Raw genomic sequence first — 6,166 nt, 5'->3', positions numbered from 1 at the left:
CTGGAACAGCTGCATCATTCTCAGGAAACGCGAAAGTTTTATCAGAAGCTCAACGCATTCCGCAGAGGCTTCGTGCGGCGAGCCGAAATGTGCCGGGATAAAGGTGGTAGTATTCTGACGGACGATCGTGAGGTGACCGAAAGGTGGAAGCAGCACTTCGACGAACATCTGAATGGCACCCAGGTAGGAGACCATGACGACGAAGAAATCAGGTCCGCTGGTGCGAAAAATGTCGTCTTCCCAGCCCCAACGATAGGCGATGTTAAGGATGCCATCAAGCAGCTGAAAAACGATAAATCGGCTGGCAAGGATGGTCGTGGAAGGACGGTCTACGACGGACCAAATCTTCACCATACAGCAAATCCTCCAGAAATGCCGTGCATACAGAACCTGCACACACCACCTATTCATCGACTTCAAAACCGCGTATGACACTATTGACCGAAGAGCTATGGAAGGTCATGGACGAAAACGGCTTTCCGGAAAAGCTGATAAAGGCTACGGTGGATGGGACGCAGTGTGGATTTCGCGTGGATTGTCGGGTCCATTTGAATTCCGCAGGGGGCTTCGACTGGGTGATGGTTTCTCCTTCCTGCTATTCAATATTGCGCTACAGATTGTAATGATTCGAGCGGATCAATCGAGCACTCAATCGTTTGCTTTGCTGATGCATGAACATTGTCGGCAGAACAATTGCGGCGGTGGCAGAACAGTACACAAGACTAAAACGCGATTAGGTTGCAGATAAATACATCTATAACGAAGATATGTTAGCCGGCGGAACCGAAGCCGACCGACATCGTTTAGGCAGTAACATTAAGATCGACGGCGATGAGTTCGAGGTAGTCGACGAGTTGGTCTATCTTTGCTCACTGGTAACCGAGGACATACTATCAGCGGAAGTCGTGCCTACCATGGGCTTCACAAGCAATACGACGAAGCGTAACCTGTACAAAACGCTCGTAAGACCGGTAATTCTCTACGGGCATGAAACGTGGACAATGCTCGAGGAGGACCTGCGAGTGCTCGGAGTTTTCGAACGCCGGGTACTAAGGACGATCTTTGGCGGCATGCAGGAGAACGGAATATGGAGGCGAAGGATGAACCATGAGCTCGCGCAACTCTACGGCGAACTTAGTATTCAAAAGGTGGTCAAAGCTGGACGGATACGCTGGACAGGGCACGTTGCAAGAATGCCGGACAACTACCCTGCGAAGATTATGTTTGCCTCGAACCCGGCAGGAAAAAGATGACCAGGGGTGCAGCGAGATCTGTCGGAGAGTGTACGGTGTCCCAGCAGCAGCCAATAGCCGAGTGAATTGGAGAAACCTTGTTTATCAGGCTATGTCATGACGGAATTCCAAATAAATAAAAAATAAATAAATTATTATACACACAAAAATAGTGATGTTTCAGTAAACTTCAGTTAGTTTGGGGCCCTCAAAAAACCATCGGTTACTTTAGTTTTTGTCCGGCTGAAAAACAATAAAGCCGCTGGAGCTGACCAACTCCCCAACGAGCTGTTAAAACGCGGTGGTGAATCATAGGCTAAGGCGCTACACTGGGTTATTGCCAAGATTTGGGAGGAGAAGGTAGTACCGGAGGAGTGGATGGAGGGTACAGGATGCCCCATCTACAAAAAAGGCGGCAAGTTGGATTGCTGCAACTACCGCGCAATCACGTTACTGAACGCCGCCTACAAGGTACTCTCTCAAATTCTGTGCCGTCGACTATCACCGTTTGCAAGGGAATTCGTGGGGCAATACCAAGTGGGATTTATGGGTGCCCGCGCCACCACGGACCAAATATTCGCGGAACGGCAGGTCCTACAGAAGTGCCGTGAGTATAACGTGCCCACACATCACTTGTTAATCGATTTCAAATCGGCATACGACACAATCGTTCGAGACCAGCTATGGCAGATTATGCACGATTACGGCTTCCCGGATAAACTGACACGGTTGGTCAGATCGACGATGGATCAGGTGATGTGCGTAGTTCGAGTTTCGGGGACACTCTCGAGTCCCTTCGAATCTCGAAGAGGGTTACGGCAAGGTGATGGATTATCGTGCTTGCTATTCAACATCACTTTGGAAGGTGTGATACGTAGGGCTGGTATCGACACGAGTGGCACGATTTTTAGAAGGTTTGTTCAGCTCTTTGGCTTCGCCGACGACATTGATATTGTAGCACGAACCCTTGAAAAGATGACGGAGACGTACATCAGACTGAAGGCTGAAGCCGGACGAATTGGACTGGCCATAAACGCATCGAAGACCAAGTACATGAGAGGAAGAGGTTCCAGAGAAGACAGTGTCAACCTCCCGCCACGAATTCATATTAGCGGTGATGAAATCGAGGTGGTAGACGAGTTCGTGTACCTGGGCTCACTGGTGACTGCTAACAACGACACCAGCAGAGAAATTCGTCGACGCCTTATGGCAGGAAATCGTGCCTACTTTGGACTTCGGAGGACGCTCCGCTCGAATAAAATCCGTCGCCGCACGAAGTTAATCATCTACAAAACACTGATCAGACCGGTAGTCCTCTACGGCCACGAAACCTGGACTATGCTCGTGGAGGACCAACGCGCCCTTGGGGTTTTCGAACGAAAGGTGTTGCGTACCATCTGTGGTGGAGTGCAGATGGAAGATGGATCATGGCGTAGGCGGATGAACCACGAGTTGCATCAGCTGCTGGGAGAACCACTCATCGTTCAAACGGCGAAAATCGGAAGACTACGGTGGACTGGGCATGTCGTTAGGATGTCGGACGACAACCCGGTGAAAATGGTTCTTGATAACAACCCGACTGGAACAAGGCGACGGGGCGCGCAGCGAGCAAGGTGGCTCGATCAAGTGGAAGACGACCTGCGGGCCTCCGCAGACGACATGGCTGGCGAGCTGCAGCCATGGACCGAGTTGAATGGAGATGACTTCTTCGAACAGCAAAGGACACTTCGGCCTGGAGCTGACTGGTAAGGTAAGTACTTTAGTTTTTACGGAGCTTGGCCGATGTTGTATTCTCTAGCATTTCAATTTGTAGATAGCGGTGTTCCTGCTGGGATGTCATCGTATTCCATTGTGAGCAATTAGTAATCGGAGTTCAAATGTTGACCCAAATGCGGGATCCGAATACCGTTTTCGAGCCCGGAGTCCGAAAGTGTTTTTACCATTTTCTGCATGTAGGTGAAAGGGAATGGGACTAGCTTTGGATATAAAAGTTAACCCAAAAATTTCCGGGGTAATTTTATTTATTCTCGCAAAATTTCGCTAACTTCTTCAAAACTCAATCAATCAGTTTCAAAATGTCAGAATTTTATTGAATTTACTTAAAAAACTGAATTTTTGGTAAATTACGTTAAGTTTGTAGAACTGAATAGAACTATTCTCCCAGCTGGTCTCGGGGTACGATGCTGACTTAACGAGCCAGTTGTCGTATGTTCGAGTCCTGGCTCGAGAGAGACTGTAAGTGTCAGTAGGATCATAGCGGTAACCCCGCAATTGTCCTGTACACTTAACAGTTGGCTGCGAAGTCTGTGTATAATAAAAACAGAAGGTCGAGCTCCGAAACGAAATGTAGCACCAAGGCTTTGCATTGTTGTAGACCTGAGTAAAGTTTGAAAAAACTCAAAAAGTATAATTTTCAACTATGGTTGTACCATACCAAAAATATAATACTGATGGTTACCATGCAATTACACATGTTTAATTTTTGACCTTGCTTAACGAACCGAATAGAAATCGGTTAAGTTATAATCAAAAAAGACCAAAATTAGTATATTCCATCTCGTGAGCTACAATGAATAGATTTGACCCTGAATTATCGTTATTTTTGTTTCTAAAGTAGCTGTGATTGATATTAATACGTCCAAAAATCATTCTTTGCTTTCGATTAATAGCACTTTCAAAGCCGAATGCGTGGATTTAATGAATAAAAACCAGAAACCGCCATTTTGAATCTAAAAATAGCGTCATAATCGATTTTTCTGCTTCTATGCATCACCCTGCTTCCAAAAATTCTCATACTGGATAGTTATTGACCATTTTGTAATGAAAATTTTTATTTTTGACTGAATTTTTTTGGTTATATATGTTTTAAAAGGGTTTTGTCTAAAACTTAAGTGTTAAGATCTGAGTTCTGTGATTCAAATACCTGAATGCGATGCTGAATCAAACTATGCAAACTATTGAAAAATAACCCTACAAAAATTTAAGAAAAGCGGAAAAATGTCAACATCAAATAGAATTGCAAGAAGTGCAAAAAAGTGATTTATTGGCTCAAAATGTCATTTTTCATAACTCACGTTTGCGCAACCGGTGAACAATTTTATAGACAGTTTAAATCGAAAAGTAAGTTTAGTTTCTACAAAAATACTTTAAATAACCATAATTTGCAATTTAGGATTGAGCACCTTGACTTTTCTAACATCAACTTTGTTAGGACACGCCAATATTCAGTCACTCAAGGTTGTTTTCCATAAGTCGGAATTCGCCATCTGTGATTGTCATCTGGAATTAATTGTCGTGCCATTTTTTAGTGTTACTCATTAACCGGAAGTCGCCATTTAGGATTAGGAATTGCGTCTGGAATTGATTTCCGGCATCTGAAAATCATCCAGGTTCCGAAAATATCTACGCTGGATGGTTTTCGGTCATTTTGGGTTGTATTACAGAAACCGGAAGTAACCATCTTAGAATTTAAAATAGTGTCTGAAGCTGTTTCTGGTTTCTGGGCATTATTCCGGCTGTTTTTCAGAAACCGGAGGTTACCATCTTGGCTATTAGAATGGTGTCTGGGATCGGACTCAAGCGTCTGGGTATCATCCCGATTCCAAAAATTCTCTGGATGAATGGTACCTATTTATTACCATTTTAGACTGTCCATCAGAAACCGGAGGTCACCATCACAGATTTCGAAATGGTATTTGGGGTCGAATCCCTGGGAATCTTCTCGTTTCTTAAAATACTCATATTGAATGTTATTTGGCTATTCCACATTAGAATACACAATATCAGTAATATCAACTGCGTTATGGAATATCTTATTGATATAATTGATATAAGATTCATCAAACACTAATAATCAAACACTGAATAAAACCATTCAATGAATGTAATTAGTGCGAAATGCGAAAGATGAGTTTAGGAGTGGCGCATACAAGGTGAAATTTATATACACTAAGGTCGCTTTTTACGCGGGTTTTTTTACACGGCTTTTTTATGCGGATTCCGGAATTTACGCAGTTTATTTTTACGCGGATTCCTGAATTTACGCGGTTTTTTTCACGCGGATTTCGGAATTTACGCAGTTTTTTTTTTGCCCGGATGTCGGTTCCCCTTCATCCGGATTGCAGGATTAACGATGTTTTTTTTACGCGGATTCCAGAATTTACGCGGTGTTTTTTTACGCGGCACGTATCCCCCGCATAAAAAGCGACTTTAGTGTATACGAGTGCAAGTTTTGTTCTTTTTTTCACAATTACCTTTGTTATAATAAATCAACAGGTTTTTATTCTCTCAATGCTTTTGTTAACAGAATTTGACCTATCTCAACAATAAGTCTTAGAAACATTTCTTTCTCTCCACCCTAGCATCATCATCATCATTGTCAGAACGCTGGTTGTGTTTTATTGCTCTTAGCATGAAAAGCCATCACCTCCAAGTTGTCTATCGAAAATCCTCTCCACAATTGCACTCCACAGCAACTGAAATAATACCTTACGCTCAGATGCAAACTATACACTGACAGTTCACAGCAGTCATCCCACCCGACTCTTACCCACAGTGACTGCATCGCAGGAATGTTTTGCGACAACCGTCAACCGCAAAGAAACTGCTGGCAGCGACTCCGACCATTATTAACTGGTGCAATTGTTTATCACGACCGCAGAAACTCGCAGATAGAACCGGTCCGCCGAATCAGCACGGTGTGTGGTGAACCAAACGCTTTCCTCGAACCCACTGCCCCACTATAGGTCGTCTTTTAGCGTAGGGGTCCTAAGCTTAACTCCGCTTGGCACAAGAATGGAGGAAACAAGCATAAAATTGTCACGTTTTGTATGCATCTCGAATAAATTTTTCATATTATGATGATTTAGTGCTGCGTGCTGGCTAAATTTACTACGCCAACCATATATTTATTTTATTCACTAAGGAAAGTGACA

Source organism: Wyeomyia smithii, chromosome 2, assembly GCF_029784165.1.
Source record: "Wyeomyia smithii strain HCP4-BCI-WySm-NY-G18 chromosome 2, ASM2978416v1, whole genome shotgun sequence".
NCBI lineage: Eukaryota > Metazoa > Arthropoda > Insecta > Diptera > Culicidae > Wyeomyia > Wyeomyia smithii.
Note: the sequence above shows the minus strand (reverse complement) of the source record.